This window comes from Sorghum bicolor, chromosome 8 (assembly GCF_000003195.3).
Source record: "Sorghum bicolor cultivar BTx623 chromosome 8, Sorghum_bicolor_NCBIv3, whole genome shotgun sequence".
In the NCBI taxonomy this organism is placed as follows: Eukaryota; Viridiplantae; Streptophyta; class Magnoliopsida; order Poales; family Poaceae; genus Sorghum; species Sorghum bicolor.
Window position 1 is genome coordinate 32143707 of NC_012877.2, and position 18285 is coordinate 32161991.

Genomic DNA, 18285 nt, shown 5'->3' on the forward strand with positions numbered 1-18285 from the left:
CTTGTAATTTTGTAGCCCAAAATAAATGTCCAAATATTATGAAAAATTTATGGTAGACTTTATGATTGACTAGTAGTCTACTATAATTTTTGTGGAATTTATTAATAAACAGAAATATATGCTACTTTTCTAGGCCTAAAAGTGGATAAATAAATTATGAATTGTTATACATAGATTACATAAAGTAAGAGGGTGTTTGGTGTATCTTTGAAGCATCATATGAGCTTGCTGGTTAACCATGAAGACAACTTGTAGAAGAGAATGTAATAGATGTGTAGTTCGATTACATGTTCTTAGATGATGTTGACTACCTTGTAGAAATGACCACCTATATCATCTATACACCATGTCATAGTCATCTGTTACCCACTTGCACAAGCATTTCATCTCGGGCATCTCGCACTCCACTCATGAGCATACATACATCATATAGGCTCACAGGAGAACGAGGTGGGACCCGAGGAGCCGGAGGAGACCCAGGAGCAGGAACCTCTGGGAGGACCAGAGCTCGGAGAAGAGCTACAGGAGTGCCCGGATCACAAACCGAGCACGTTTGAGAAAGGCAAGCCCCGGAGCATTCTTAGTGTCCCTATTATCGCTAACATAAATGATATATTATGCTTGTTCTACTATGTTGCATTTAAGTGATAGGAATTGCTTGATACCGTTGATGCATATGTACTCATTGCTATCACCACTTGTTATCTACCTTGTCCTATGTAGATAGACACGGAGTCTATGCTTAGTTTGCTTAGTCCGGTAGAAGTCGGGTGATTCCCTGTCACCTGCGAGATATAGGTGGACACCTGTTTGATTAGCTGTAAATGCTATGGGGAAGAATAATCAAGTGTAGAAATGAATTTGAGACCGGACAGGGTCTTGTGGTAGGTTGATCATAGTGCCCCTACCTGTGTCAATTAAGGACCGATCGTTGACGGCCCTCTTGTCATGTTGAACGCATGCCCCACACTTAGCTGGAAGGATAAGTCGTTCCAACCGCGAAGCCTGAACACTATCTGGGTCGGGAGTCGAGCCGCCATGCGCTGTATTGGTGATGGTTGAGGAGAACGACGAGGGCGCGGCGCGCAACCTTGGTATACCTTGGATACCTCGGTCACCGGAACAGTCCTCGGGTACTGGCGGTGCCTGCCGAACCCGCGAATTGGTCCTGGATAGTGTAACACGGTGATCTGTAGCTCACTTGATCAGTGAGTGTGGTTTGTGTGGGTAATAACTCGCCAGCTGGATAGAAATCGATTCGAATCGCCATCGCTCCTGGATAGTGAGCACTTGACATGAGCCCTGTCCTCGTAGTAAGGACTATAGAACACTTGGGTTATAATGATAAATGATTTATGAATGCTATGATGAGGTATCATCATATTTCTACACTTGTTTGTAATAGTACAGGTGCAAACCAAGATAATATGTAATGATATTATCAATCTTGAGCTAATTAAAAGAAGAATGGTCTCTAGGCTATGCTTAGTGGAATAATACTTTTATGCAAAAAGTCTCAGCTACCCCACTATACAGCCTTCACGATCCTTGAAGAGTCTTATAATTTTTGGTTTATGACGGGTAAGTCTAGCTGAGTACATTCTCGTACTCAGGGTTCTATTCCCATGTTGTTTTGCAGATGGTCAAATGTACTATTGTTATTGCATCCTCTGCTTGTACCCAGCCATGGGCGATGACTAGACCAAGGGCGATGGTCATTCTACCTTTTCTTTGGCTTTTGTGGGAATGACCGAACTTTGGCACTGTATCAAACTGAATGTGTGTGTGTTACTTTCAAACTATGAAGCTTCCGCTACTTGAGAACTTGGTTTGTAATAAATTTTAAGTACTCCGATGTATTTGATGAATGTTGTAAACTAGATGTAACTATGGATGGTAGCCGCTAAACTAATTACGATCTTGGCTGTATGTGCGATATGTGGTTTGAAATCCTTCGAGATTTCACGGACTACCGGGATTATATGGGCTTAAGCTCGATGGTTTGACTGTACAAATAGTCACTATTAGGCTTAATCTCTTATAATTTGGACGGTTCTGTTACAATTATGGTCTATAAAACAAATTCATCGGTAATAATTCTATGATTAGTACTTTACCTTGAGGGGGTATGGTGATGATCTGTTCTAAAGGAGTCGTCGATGATGTGCCCAGATCAACCGGATCGGCAATTTGTTCAGAAACATCACCTGGTGCTTCTTGTGGCTGAGGTGCCGGTTGAGGAGGAGAAGGTGCCTCTTGTGTCTGAGGTTTCGGTGGAGAAGGGGATGATGCTACCTGGATTAGTGATACTGGACCAAGTGGAGAGGATGGTACCATCTTCTGGCCCTTCGGCTGAGTCTTGGTGCTTTTGGGACCCTTTCTTTTGGTTGGGGCTTGACTAGGCTGGGGGGCATCGGCACTTGACGTTTGAGCACTTCTGGTCTTAGCCGATTTGCCAGTTTGCTGTTACAACAACCAAAATTTCATGAGTAAAAATATAAAACAATATTGATGGAATTCAGCTGAAGGATAAAAATTACCGATGAAGTTCCTGTTGCAGTCGATGTGCCCTGAAAGGATGATATGAGTACGGGATGAAATCGGTATAAGTGAAGGAAATTAAGAGTTTACCTTAAAAGCCTGTGCAGGAGTGGCAGAAGTGACCAATGGAGATGTCTTTGACCGTTTGGTCATCTTTTTTAAGCATATGTTGCGATGTATCAGAGTTGCTAGACTCGGTGCATTATAGCCGATTAAAGAAGTCGGGCCTGATTGGAGGAGCTCAATCGGCCATCTGCTTCTACTCACCGTCGTTGCTGGGTCATTGACCTACTGAAATAAGAGTAAGTTAGTTGCCGATGATGTTTTTAAAAGAAAAATATAGTAACAAAGGAACTAAGGCATCGGTAAAGAACTTACAATGTCATTGGGACATGGTAATCAGAGTCGATCATACCGCGGTATGTATGGGCTGATATCTTGAACAGGTGCTCCTTCCATTATTCCCACCAATGTTTGTATAACTAGGTAATAAAGAGAGCTGGGACCCAAGCCGATAGATCAATATCTGTTGTATCGGCGTTTGGCTGAAGTTGAGCTACACTGATCCACTCCAGTCCGGTGGTTATTGTTTCTCTTGGTTTTACTACATTGGCATAACAAAGTCTGATCTACAGCTGACCAAACGCTAGTTGGCGAGCTAGTGCTGATGCGTTGTAAAACTCATAGGTGGTGTTAATATTTTTTCAATTGCCGAAGCTATTGACTTGAACTGCTCTTGGGGTAATGATTGCCATCATCAGATCATTATCTTTGTCGAGAGCATTATCAAAAGGATGGAAGGTGAGTGCCAATCTGGTCTCTGGATATTCATATGGCATCCATGCTCGCTGATCCTTGGAGAGGCCGTCATACGGAGTCTGAAAGAATCAGCCAATCTGGTTTTCATTGGAGTCGGTACCAGGGAGGACGATAACCATTTCACCGTAATTGAGAGGTGAGCGAGATGCCGATTCATCATCTGCCAGTTCATAATCTTCGGCAATATCTCGGGGGAACTGCTGTGCGAAAAAGCCAAACCGAAGACATTTGTGCATGTGAACATTAGGCCACATGTTGATGAACCACCAAGGGCCTCCTAAATTGCCGATAGGTTCACCCAACAGAAGTTTCTCTGCCACTTGATGGAGGAGGTGGTAAGCAGAACCTAGCAAATATCGGCCAAGGGGAAATCGGTTGCCATCGGCTAGCCTCTCTGCTGCCGATAAGTAGACATAAGTTGGTCCTACCAATCAGCCACAGAAAATGAATTTATCTAGCCACATATTTAGGAAAGTGGCATGTTCTCTCTCACCAACTGATCCCGTTTTCTGATATTTCTGAATGTACCCTGACCAACCGCCGATGTTGCGGGTTTCTACTTTGAATTCGGCTTTACAGCTGAATAACTGGCCATCATCGATAGTGGCAGCATCTACGCCAGTAAGCATAACTACATCGGCAAGCATGGGGGAAGCTGGGCCATGGCCAAAGATGAAGGCGTTGAAAGTGTCCGACCAAAAATATGAGGCGGCTATCAGCATTGATTCATTCTTTTCCATATTGGCAACAGAAAGCCGGACACATTGGTCTATATTACGTTCACCCCAGTGTAATTCATGTGTTTTACTGACTCTCAAGAACCAATCCTTCCATCCTTTGGTGGGGTTTGGACAGGATCGGAATGTGTCCTTCCACAGATCTAACGAAAAGTTCTCGGCTCTAAAGGGAATTCTATTTGTTTCTGCATTGATCAGAATGGTAGGATCTAGATCACCTAGTGGACCGAGGCATTGAAGGTGGGGTTGCTCGGTAGGAATAACAATTTTCTCGCTTAGTTCCTATGGTTTGAAGATTGAAAGAATAGTGAAAAAAGAAAGAAGAGAGAAAGATGCCGAGTAAGTAAACTTGCAAAAAGTAAGGAGGTGCGGCAAAAAGGAGGAAAGATGGGAATGGATTAACCTCAGGGACGACGAAGTTGACAGCTATTTTTTCCCGGAGGAGAAGAAGATCGGAGACTCAAGGAACCGTTGGGGAGGACCTTGCTGGAGTTCTTGGGCTCTTCAACAATGCCGCCGCCAGAAGAGATGAGTTTGGGGGATGAAGGATGGCAAGGTAGATAAAGAGTACTAAGGAAGGAAGTATTTATAGGGTAAAATGAGCAGGGGCATTTCTGACATATCTATTTGCCGTATCCGTGAAATTTGAGGGTGTTCAGGTGGATATGGTAACTGTTTGCACGGTAATCAAGGGATTGTGCATGTGATTTGACAGCAAGGGGTCATGATTTTAGGAGATATTTTACTGTGCAAGATCTCCTGGTCAGCTCATTGGCAGTCCACTCTAACGAAATAATTGCTGATGAACGGATGTTTAGGAGATTTGGTTTGGGATGTTGAGAAATTCGAGGTGTCTACTGGAGATCCGGGTTAAGGTTGTTTGGATTTGGTAATTAATTGCTGTCAGAAGGGAGTAACTACGAAAAGGGTGTCATTATTAGGAGAGAATTTCGGAGTATTAATGATTTTATACCCCAAAATTGGGGGGCATGTGTTGACACCGTTTTTTGACACGTATCTGGAAAATTAATAGAACTTGGATCGGCAGGCGAAGTAATGACCGGTTGACAAGGGAGTTGCCGATGGGTTATGATGCCGATGATAAAGCAGCAGGATATGACCAAGTCCAGGGATAATGGTTGATCTGTGCCGATGGCTGATGTTAACGGTTGCCGATGCCGATGGAGGATGATATGCTGATGATAGTGTTAGAAGGTGTAGGAATCGTCAGGAAGATGATGGTGGTGTGCCGATCGCCTAGGATAGATAAATTAATGATTTCTATAGTTATTAGAGTTTGTTTTGTATACGGATTCCGTTTAGTTTGGAATTAGAATCCTAGTCGTACCTATTTGTAACTCTTTAAGACAGGGTATAAATATAGACCTAGTAGCAATGTAAGAGACAATCCAATCAATCAACACAAGTTTTTACATATAATCTTGCATCTACTTTCGACGACTTCGTCAACTCGCATATTTGCTCTTTACTTACGAGTTCCTAGGAGTTCATCGGGTCAAACTCGACGAATTCTCAAGTTCCACGTGAATACCTCTTGACCGCGGCATCTGGGCGCATCGCTGTTGTCGGGACCAAAGTATTCGAGTTATCACCTTTGTCGGTTTTAAGGTGAAATCGGCTAGCACGCCTTAACATTTGAATCGGGTATTAGCCCTTTGTGTTTGCAGATTCACTTTTGCATCAACAGTTGATAAAAAGCATAATTTTATCATTGATTCCATAATCCATTAGTCATGATTTATATTATATTGTTTAGTGATTGCAGATTAAGCAACTATCCATGTGCATAAACCCAAAGGTACCAAGGAATATAGGATAACAAAGGTTCTAGGTAAAATCCTTAGGGGTTTATCATATTAGACACATGCACATGAAGAGGTGATTAAATAGTTATTAGGTAACAAGGGAACTCATGTTACACTTGCCTTCCAAATGCTTGCTATCCAACTTCTTGAGCATCCTTGTAGAGCTCCTCTTCTAACGCTAGCAATCAACCATTACAAGCATCACAAGAGAACCTAAAAACAACACATCAAGCATTACAAAATAGGATAAAAGTTTAAAACATGTAGAAGTTGATCGTTGAGCGCAAAAACAACTAACATAAAAGCCACAAATAAAAGATTTGCAAGATAGAGACTAGAAGGATTCGAGAAATGATAGGTCGAATGGAATAAACATGATGGATATGGGCTGAATTAGAAGATTTAAACAAGATAAGGATGTATAGATGAGAGGTAAATGATTAGAAGGGTGTATACAAGATGGATAGGATATTAGGAAGAATGAAATAAACATAGAAAGATACACAAGTTTGATGAGAGAAAACATATATATGGTAGTGAGATGGTATAGTATCAGGAATATTTATTTCTAGCCATAGAACATGAAAGCCCAAAAATAATGGTGGTAGTTGACATAGATCGAGTTTACCCACCGCGGGGAGATGATAGATACATGGTGAAAAGTGACGATGAACCTATAGCTCAGGTTTGGTAAACTCCTTTAGGATATGATGATGATCTTTTGGATTTTGTGAAGAGGACAATTTGGAACATATTTTGACAAAAAGGCTGCAGTAAGGTAAATGCCACATTAAAGAGAAACACGATTATGGCGACTTGCGGACCAGTTGCGGATACCCAGTGGCATGTGGATAGCAGTGGTTAGTGATAGATGTGACCATAAAAAGGTACGGCCTCACTAAACCTCTGGGCTTGAAACATGGTATGAGAATGTGCAACCAAGAAACACTCATCCTTGCGAGAGGGCTCAATGATTCATATAGTGGGGATCGCGCGAGACACCAGTGCACCTAGGATATGCATGGTAGCAGACAATAGGGGTTACCATCACTGATAGCATGCTCTTATCAGCACAAATTAGGAGCCATGTTTTGGAGTCATTGTGGACTATATGAGGTATGTTCTTGTAAAAGGAAATGGTGGTTTGAACATCTGTTAGGCAGAAAATGTGAGCACGAAATGGGTGGCATGGCTGATTTCAAGACAGCAGGAGTAGCAAATACTATGGCCTCAACATTTCGGCCATTTTGGAACCTATAACGAATCCAACTTACAGAGACATGTGCAAGTATATGAGGCACGTTGCAGTTGAAGGATTTGGTTATCTGGACAGCGGATTAGCGGGGAACACCAAAATATTTTAGTGCTGCACCGGTTCAAGATCAGCGGAGTAGCGAGCACCGAAACATTAATATCTCCAATATCGTAGATGGTATGGCGATACATATTTTTATGGACATGTATAGGGATATTATACATATCGTGGTTGAAGGGCATGATTATTGGAGTGATGAAACCAAGAGAATGCTCATGCTAACAAGCTGTAGTCTGGCTGGGATGCTGCAGGGGCAGTGAGCACAAAAAAAACAGTTATATCTCTTTCATCTTTGATTCTTTGGTCATGAAATTTTGCAGAGATGTGTGTAGGTTTATCATACACATGTAGTTCAAGGGAAATCATGAATAGAAGTGTGGACTGCCAGGAACATACATGCCTTTCGGCAACAACACTGCTACCTGTGATGGACAGTGGCACATTAACAATGGAAAGATTGTCGGAACCGAGTCAAAACTGTATGATGGTGCACAAATTATAACAGAAACATGTAAGAATGATTGGAAGATAGGAGAGTGCCTCACATTGAGGTTCATGGGGATAGCAGCGATCCCATAGGTGCTCGATGACGGCCAAGGTCAGCATAGCTTTTTACGATCATTGGGGCTGCGAGGATTCCTTGTGGGGATAACCTGTGACACACAAGGAGATGAGAGATAGAGAGTAGAGAGCACCCTACAGAAATATATGGAGAGATGATGACCTTGCTGTAGGTGAGGATCAGTGGCGGTGTCACCATGGTTGATGGGGTCGACACCAGCAGCATGTTCACCGAGATGACAATGATGATTCAACCTTGGAGATGATCTACACCGAACCAGTGATCAAGAAAGATAGATGAGATTGGACAGCAAGATCAGAGATGGGAGAGGAAGGGGCGACCTCACCATGTGCTATACAGAAATGGCGGCGATGTTTGCTTCCTCCGAACGATGGCTCCGGTGCTCAGGATTAGGCTTGCAGCTGCGAAGTGACTTTGTTGCAGAGTACTCTCTGTTTTGGTGGAGAGGAAAGAGAGGGAGGAAGAGGAAATGGAGAGGGCGTCCACGGAGGTGGGAGAGGAGGAGAGGGGATGAGGAGGTGTCCATCTGCTGTTGCTCACATATAGGAACAAAAGAGGGAGAGGGAGGAAATTTGGAGGCAGCAGCCATGGGTAAGGAGAAGGAGAGGATGGAGTGCTTCTGCTGCTCTGGTGCTTGCGTGAGGAGGGGAGAGAACATGGCTGGCTGCATGAGTGCATGCTATTGAAAGAGAAACAATACTGAGTGAGTAAAAAGGATGGTGTTAAAGGGGATTAAGAGAGTGCATTATGTGCAGCTATTATTTTTGCATGAGAGGAGAGTTGGAGGAAGAGAGGAGAGGAGGCACCCAGCTGATGTTGTGCGTGAGAAAAGAGAGGAGATGAAGGGGAGGTTATGGCTACTGCATGCTGCATGTGTCCATGCCATTAAAGTGAAATGAAAGGGAGAGAAAATAGGTGCTATCAAGAGAGATTGAAGAGGGCTGGGCTGCTGGTTGTAAGAGGAAGGATATGAGAGGAGGGTGCGCATAGGTTCTGCAGGGAGAGGAGAAAATGCATGGTTGTTTTCATGAGCCACTTACTAATGCAATTATAGAGTGGTAGGGGACAGTAAGGAGGGGCTTGTAAAGGGAATTGAAGGTGAAGCATTTGTTGCAATTCTGCAGTGGAAGAAAAAAAAGAGATCAGAGGGGATGTTGTTGTTATGTGCATGCAGAGAAGGGGGAGTGCGTGTGATCAACAGATGATGAAAAGGTGACCAGGTGCTTTGTATTTTAGAGAGAGAGGTAAGGGATTAAAGGAGAGAACTAATGCTGCACCATGTTGCATGTGAAGAAAGAGGGAGGCCGGCATTAAATAGAAACAAGAGAGGGAGCGCACGGCATAGAAGAGAGGGTTGCTGTTTCTGCATTGATCCATGCAAAAATAGAAGAGTGAGAAGGAGTAAGTCTGGTCCTTACTCCTATGATTTATGCAGAGAATTAAGATGGAATAATAAACATTTGGGGGTGTTGGTTTTGCATGTTAAAGTAGTGGCGTGTGAGCAGGAGGATGTAGCCGCCAGCCATGGGAGGAGCTACTCTTTGCAATGCATTTCAATAGAGAATTAAGAAGAGAATTTAGAGAGTGGAATTATGATTATTGATGCTTTGTGAAAAATAATGGTTGGTGGTTTTTGCATGAGAGGAAAAGAATCACACCTCCACATGAAATAGAAAAAGAGGAGATATGGCTGGTTGGTTTACTGCATGCATGCAATTGAATAGCAAGAGAGAAATTAATAGAGTAGAGGAGCACTCTTATCAGAGGTGTGCTTGTCTAGTAAAATACAAGAAGAAGAATTGTTGGTCCAATAAAATTACGAGCAGGTAGTCCTAGCAGGTTATGCTCTTCAATTGAGTAATTTCACAAAATAGAAGAGAGACTAAGGATGGATGGTTAATGGAAAATGAGCCTAGGAAATTATAGGCATGAGCATTATGTGTGGATGTATTTTTGCATGAAGGGAGGGAGGAGGGGCTTGCAGCATTTCCACGTGAAAGAGAGGTGGAGAGACTATATTGTGCTTGTCCCATGATTCAGGGAAAATTTTGATGTCTGGACCGATCATTAATCCATTAGCAAAAAGAGAGAAGTTCGGGTTGTCATGATAGGCTGAAAACATGGCTTCAACTAAACTTGAGAACTGTTTATGTGAATTGATGAGAGAGGACAAAAGATTGGCATGAATAATTTATTGTCATCCCTAGGCGTTTTTGAAAACATTTAAATTTATTTTCCACACATAAACACAATGCAAAGGCATGAATGCAACAAACCACTAAGTTGTATTGGAAAAATTTTAAAAACTCACATTTTCCACTATCTAAAATGTTGACAACATAGCTAAAGTTGGAACATTTTATAAAATAATAAAATTTTTGGCTTGATTTTTACTGTTTGCTAAGTCACATCCTAAAATAAGAATTTTGGGGTGTGACACAGGATGAAGAAGACAAGGTAGAAGAAGTAGAGCTTCCATCAACAGAAGAAAGTACCAAGTTCAATGAAAAAGTGGCACCACATGAGTTCTACGACACAAACCTACTAATGCCATTCCCTAGGACAAGGACTCAAAAGACCGATGAACAATTCGGCAAATTTGTTGAGGTAATTCAACAATTATATGTCAATATCCCGTTACTTGATGCAATGCAGGTTCCAACCTACGCCAAGTACCTTAAAGACATCCTCAACAACAAGAAGTCGCTGCCTAAAACCGAGGTAATTAAACTAATTGAAGATTGCAATGAAGTCATCTAGAATAAATTTCCAGAGAAGAAGAAGGACCCCGGGTGCCCAACCGTTGATTGCTCCATCGGGACACAGCACTTTGAGCATGCAGTGTGCGACTTGGGAGCAAGCGTCAGTGTCATGCCAAAGGTATTTTTTGACAATTTAAATCATACTACCTTGTACCCAACATCAATATATTTGCAGCTAGCAGATCAGTCAATTCACCATCCAGCAGGAGTAGCTGAGAACATTCTTGTCAAGATACGTGATTTCCTCGTTCCTGTGGATTTCGTAGTTCTCGACATGGAAGTTGACAAAAAAGTCCCCCTCATCCTTAGGAGACCGTTCCTCAGCACTGCCAAGGCACATATTGATGTTAGAGCCGGAGAAATTCAATTCACCATCAATGGGGTCCAGGAGAAATTCAACTTCAAGCCAAAATTTGAGCAGTGCTCAATGATCTTGGCTACAGAGCTGGCTACAATTATTGCCCCGACGCACACCAAAAAGAAGGCTAAATCAAAACCGCGGGCAAAAGCCAAGCAAATATGGAAGAGAAAAATAGTGCCACCGCCCAAGAAGGCCTCTACAGCACCTCAGGGAGGTACTAATGAAAGGACCTAAGGCAACTGCTCTTCCATCTAGGTAAGTCAAACCAATGTGAGTTTTCAAACTTTTAAAATTCAGCATTTATTTTAGCATTTAATTATGAGTTTTCTTAATTCAAAACATCTTTTCTGTCAACCATAGTTGTGCATAATAAAACCTAATTTTGCTCCATCATCACAGAGTCCCATGCTCTTGTCTGTGCCAAAGTGAAAACTGTATTTCATGACATGAATTGCTTCACATCCCTAATAGAGAATCTAGATGAAGCTAGCTTGGTAACTTTTGCGACTTTAAGCAAAGAAGTTTTACTACACAATGCATTTTTGCTCTGTTTGAGTGCCACCAGAGCTTGGGGGAGGCCAAATCAGGGTCGGCCGACCATGGTATTGGGCCCACCTCCCTCCAGCTCCTGGTATTTGTGATCTTATGGCTCTAGGATGATTGTTGCAAGAATGTAAGACAGGTGGCTGTCGACTTGAATTCCTAGGAACTAGTTGCTCCCCCTCACCTTCTTTTTTAGGAAAATAGAATTAACAAATTGGCCATAAGCAATCCAAGGGACTAGAGAAAATTTTTCATGACAATCCCTAAACCTCACTTATGCCCCCCAATCCACCATTCATTTTGGCTAAGCAAGCTCATTTAGCACTAAGCTAATCACAAAAGGATGAGGAGGATTGTCCCGTGAGAACCCATGACACAAAATGCCACCAATTCTAGTCTTGTCTTGCCCCCTCTCTTTTACTTTCTTTCTTTTCATCACTCAATCCAAGAAAGGGAGATGCCATGCACCACCATCCAAAGCATGTTATGCATGCACCCAACATGGAATGACCTCCACTCACTCTCATCTTTGGCACAAAGCAAAAAGGGGGAAGAGTGGTGGGTCGGTCGACCCATGATAGAGGACACCTTCACATGCATTGTGATCCACCTCTCATGACCTTGCTTCTGGTGCGTGCATTCTTTGAAATTGAGGAGAGAGGTCAGTCGACCGACCGTGATTTGGTGCACCCAACACAACCACTTGCTTCTATTCATCACTTCCAAAGAGAAGGTGCCACAACCACATAGCAAAATTCTCCAGAAGGGCAGGTCGACCGACCTCCATAAATCCACACCAGATCTTCTCCTTACTCCCTACTTCATCCAAACACACTCACACTCTTGGGCACTCAACCAGCCAGCAAGAAACCCATTCTCCTCTCCATTTCTTAACCATCCTTTTCTCCAAAAAAATCCAAAAATATTTTCTTTTTATCCTTACGATCCAAGAGTTCATCATCATGAAGAAAGTCAGGGGTTGAGGGAAGTCGGTTCCCCATCGAATTTCCTTTAGCTCTACTGACTCCTCCATGCAAGATGTCTGGAGTCAAGCATCAAGGGAGCAAGTATCATCTCCACCACCTCAAGTAAATGAAGAAGCCATCCCCGAGAAAATTCAAGATGAGGAAACCGGCATATGGCTCACTCCCGTTGAGACGGAGAAGCTTGAGGAACTCCGCGACCGTGAATTTATTCACACCAAGGTGATATCTCTTGACTTTCTCCAAAGCATATGCTTAGATGATGAGTTCACAAAAGTTTTCAAGAAAATGTTGTGGGATGAATTTTGGGATTTGTCTAAAAGGAAGTAAAATTCTCACCCTAGAATTTCTAAGCACCCTAAGAATAACCATAGAGAAAATTTATTTTAGAGTGCTTTATAATGAGTTTGACCTTCCATGGGATGTTTTCTCTACATGTCTTGGTTTTGATAATCCCAACATTAAAATTGAGCATGCTACTAAGCACATGAACAAGAAAGAATTTTGGTATGATATCACTCGGAAAATTACGAGGGATGGCAACCACATACTAGTCACATATGCAATCCTACCTTGCTTTTCTTGCATGAGTCGATAGGACTCACTTTGTTCCCTCGAGAAGACATAAGAATTGTCAGGGAAATTGACACTAGGATCCTTTTTCCATGGTTCATAAAATTCAAATTTCACCAGTGGTAGAAATGGCTAAACATTGGATATGGGCATCATCCCAACCAAGAAGGTGGGCCATGGAATTTACTTCTGTGATTACAAAATTTTGTGCACGCCTAAATCTACTCAATAACTTTGATAGATACATAATTACTCCTAGAGTCGTCTTACACAAAAGATTTGACATTCAGGGCCATATGTAAAAGGAGGAGCAAATAACTCAGTGTTTTTAAAAAAATTATAATACCCATGAAACAATTTTGTTGCCCTGTGAAAAACTAAAAATATATAGTGGCAACCCATTACTCCCTATGTGCAAAAGACATATGAGGCATGCAGGACCAACCACACGTGCAAGAGCACGAGCTGCAGGTGATGATGATGACAGTTACTATGAGGGAAGTTTTAGTGGGATGCAGACGCCCCATTCGGGACGTAGGTCTGGTACCCATAGTGGTCGTATGTCTTGTTCTTTCTTTGTAGGATTCACAGCCCCGTGCTCAATGCATTGACATGGACATGCTGACCCAACAAATTGGTGTGCTGCGCATTGGACATGAGGCTATGCAAAACACTACAACTCAAACCCAGCAAGCCCTCTTAGATCTCCAAGTCCAACACAACATAGGCTGGAACAGGATGTATGCACACCATGAGAGGCCACAACCACCAAATATTCCATTCATTCCTATGTCACCACAGCGGCAGCAAGAACCATCTCCACAGTATCCTCCACCATATCCTTAGCAGCCCTCATATCCTCCACCATATCCATATGACTATCCACCATATCAGTAAGGAGGCATGAGAAGAGACAAGCTTGGGGGAGATCCTCTCCCCCACCAAGGTAAGTATTCTGGCTCTTTTAAATTTATTGTAATTTCAATTGTTTTATGCTTCATGAAAAAAATGCCGTGCATGCCATCTTTCTCTTGGAAATGATGAATAGTTGCTCTGTTAATATTTCTCTAGTATCTAGCACTCAACCTAGTATTTTTCTAAGTATGGATCACTTGGCTCATATAAGACCAACATGAACCTGATTTCTTTCTTTGGGTTGCAAATGCTAAAACTACGTCAAAGTTGTTGTGAGATATGAGATAGTAAGACAAGAGCTACTATATGTTTATTCTAAGCTTGCATGATTATCAGAGAATTTATTTGGGAAATATCTAAAAACAACGGTTCCTCAATGATTATAAAATTCCTACCAAGGCCAAATATTTATGCTCTGTATGTATACATACTTTAGCCATAGCTGCTTGTTATTGTTGGGGTTTTGTCAAGAATTAAACTTAACTTAGATTGGAGTCATATGTTTAGACTGAGACACACTTTGCACCCACCAAATAAAGCCAATTCTTACACTGAGGATTGCACGCAACATGCACCCATCCATCCACCAAAAAAATGCTCTTCTCCTATACTGGGAGAAGGCAACAAAATTTTTTGCTAGGAAAATACTCCATCCACTTTTTCAAATTGATCGTTCTCTCAGTATCCCTTTTAGAGAGACATGGCAAAAAAAAGGGCGCACTTTTGTCAAAAGTCCCCAAATGTTTTGTAGAAGGAAAAGTTGGTAGCCATGTCTCAAAATATTCTTTTCTAAGAGAGAAAGATCATGCCATAAAAGGAGTATAGTTTAATGATAGGATCCATTCCACACACTTGCAAGTCTCAGTTTAGCATATGCCTTTGATCTTAACTTAGTTTGATTTTTGATTTATCCCCATACAAGAAGCAAGTATGCCCACTTTCCGCACCTACTGAATCTCCACATAAAGCCAGAACTATAGGTTGTGAGAAAAGCAATGCCTTTAGTAAGGAACATTATCCACTTGAGAGATTGAGAGAAATCAATTGAGGAACCCAGCTTTCTTTGTCAAAAATTTGAAAAACCTCCAGTATGAAACTCGCTAAGAATAAGGAAGTGGTGCTCTATATCTAACTGTTCTGTCTCTCAACTGCCCAAGACAAAGGAAAAGCCAAAAGCCCCACGAAGAACTAAGGTAACTGGGTGAGTCTTTTCACAGCCAAATTTTCCATACTTATGAGAAATAATTTGTTGAATAGATGGTACTCTTGAAATGTTCACATTGCAGCAACTCCTGATCCACCGAGACTAAGCTTAATTATTTGCTCGGGACGAGCAAAGGTTAAGCTTGGGGGATCTTGTTAATGGTGGATAAGCTATAAAATCCACACATGAAAACACCGTCAACAGGCCAGCAATAGTGGAAGAATGGCATAGCATAGGCATCTTTTATCACTAAGAGGTTCCACTTGTGCTCTAAGTATTTGGATGCTGGTATACTCATATTTAGTGGAAAATGAGCTCCTGGACCCACCGAGGGCAGGACAGCCGACCTACACTTGGGGTGGTCCAGGTGTCTCAATTCCATGACCTTAAGGCAACACATTCAAGTCCATCTCGACCCTCAGATCACACCTGTGTTTTTCTTCAAGGGTGAAAGATGGAGGTATACAAGGATCCATGGACCCACTAGAAGAACCAGACCAAAGATGAACATAAGACACACTCCATGACAGATGGGGACAACAATGGAGCAAGGCTGGTGGGGCCACCTCACCAAACCATGATCAACCGACCGGCCTTATGTGGGACCCACCTGTCAGCTCCACTACATCGACCTCTAGGACCTTCTAGAAGGTTCAGGGTGGCCCCACCTCACAAAATGTCAGGTCGACCGACCTATGATATGGGCCCACCTAAGGTCGGTTACACTCCACCGACTTTGGCAAGATGTGCAGACGATCTTGGACATCCATCTAAGGTGGTTTCAATGACAGTTTATCTAAGGGTGGAAAAGTGGGAAGCACACGGATCGCTGATGTGGCACCCCCTCTACTCCCCCTATAAATAGAGGCTGCATCCACCCTCTCTAGTGTGTGTGTTCCAATTTAGCTCTAGCTTTCCAGTTGTAAGTGTTAGTGTTAGTCTAGTGTGGGAGTCAGAGTTGAGTCGAGCGAAGCTCGGAGTCTCCAGAGTCGTCTTCTTGAGAGTCTGGTATTCCTCTTTACCTTTTCTCTTGTAAGACTTTGAGTATTTAATATATTTACTTTTCCTTTACTTTTCTAAGTATTTACCTTCAGTATTTACTTAGTGCAATATTTTATTGTAGTGTCCTAGTCTGTCTTGTAGTAGTCATATACTAGCTAAGTTAGTCTTAAGTGCTTGGGTTGTTTTCTCTGCCGGTAACATGGTGCTTGGACTAGGTCGTATACTTAGTCTAAGTAGTAGGAGTTAGCATAAGCATGGTGCTTAGGCTAAAGCCTGCCCTTGAATACCACCATATCAAACATGACAGCGGGCGGCTGTGAAGCATGACAGGCCTCTGCTTCCCAGTAGGTTCTATTCACATCGGGTACGGTCTGTTGGCGCCCATAAGAAACGAGTCCGCTTGGATAGGAGTTTCGTCCTCCTATTGCAGTCGACTTCTAGCAAACAAGGAGTTAAGTTTAGTGACATTAGTGTGTGTTCGCTACTAGACTAGATTGGTTCATAGGAGTAAAGTTAGAGTCATAGGAGTCTTTTCTCACTCGTTGTCCTCCCACCTAGCTACACTACACTAGTTATCTTAGAGTTATCCAAAACCACATCAACCTTCCTCTACGTCTTCATTACCTCACAACCTTAGTCGATCCTAGCTGGGATAGGATTTCTCTTCCATACTATCTCCTCTAGAATGCTTTCCATTGGATGAACTATAAATTACGACACCGTGGATACTCACCACAGTCGAAGTGCTACATCGATATCCGTGCGCTTGCAGAGTTACCCCTGGTACATCTTGCGTCATCGCCAGAGCTTAGCGTTGCTTAGCATTTTTGGAGCCATTGCTTAGGGTAGCCTGACACCCTATCCTAGTAATAGCTCAGGCTTGCATTTAAGCAGTGCTAGTTAGGCGCCACCATTTCTAGATACTTGTCACATCTTACTCTAGCTAGTGTGTGTTAAGATTTGCCAACTTTGCTACATAAATAACTATCTTAAAGTAGGTTGCTTTGTAGAATTACCTGAATTCATACCTTGGCTTATATGTTGTTGTGGAATCTTCCTGACGAAGGCTTGAATTTTGCTTATATGTTGCTTCAATTGCCCTTTGGTCTTCCTTGTACTTGACCTTCTGGTCAAGCTAGTTGAGCAAGTCATCCATCTTGGTAGACAGTGCATTTACTTCTTTACTTATTTCTTCACTTTGATGGCAATGTTGAATGTTGTCTTGGACCAACTTTGATTATCTGCTATTTTCTCCATAAGCTTCTTACCTTTCCCAAGAGTGAGTGAAAAAAATGATCCTTCTGCACTTGCATCTAGGTGCTGTCACACCCTGGCTTTTAAAATAAGACCAGAGTCGTCATATGTGTGCCCAGGAAGTCCACACATACAACAAAGAATAGAAATATCAGAAACAATGTTATATATAGCGGAAAACATATTTATAATAACACTTACAAACATCAGAGTACGTTGAAACAGTAGCTAAGCTTCTTAGGCTCCATTCTTCTCAGGGATGGTTGACTGGGGGCTCCGTACGCCAAGCACTTCTCATAAGCTTCTAGAAAAGTTCATTACATCTTTATCCTTCTTCTGAGTAGCACTTTACTACACACTGGGGGTGTGGCGGGGAAATAGCAAGGGTGAGTTCATGTCGAACTCAACAAGTACAGGTGGAAAGTATAATGACATGCAAGGCTTAATCAAAGGAAAAGCTGACATTGTTTAACTGTAGGTGAGCTTTTTAAGTTGGTAAACTTTTATTACAATTCTTTCATTAAAATAACCTATTACTAATATGAGTGAAACATCCCAACCCTTAATTAGGTGGAAGTAGATTAACCATTTTATTAATCATCATCATCATTATTATTATTATTACCGAGGTAGCAACCTCAGATAGTAACTCGGGGTAGCAACCCCATTAAGGTCATGGGATAGCGATCCCAATTAAGAACACAGGATAGCAATCCTGCCAACACGGAATAGCCATTCTGCCAAAGCACGAGGTAGCCACCTCAACCAAGTTTCGCCTCCAAGTTCCATGTGATTCCAATTTGCTCATCATGTGAGGGTCTGGGCCGCTCGTGACCGCGAGCACGGCTGATATATCAGTTTTACACT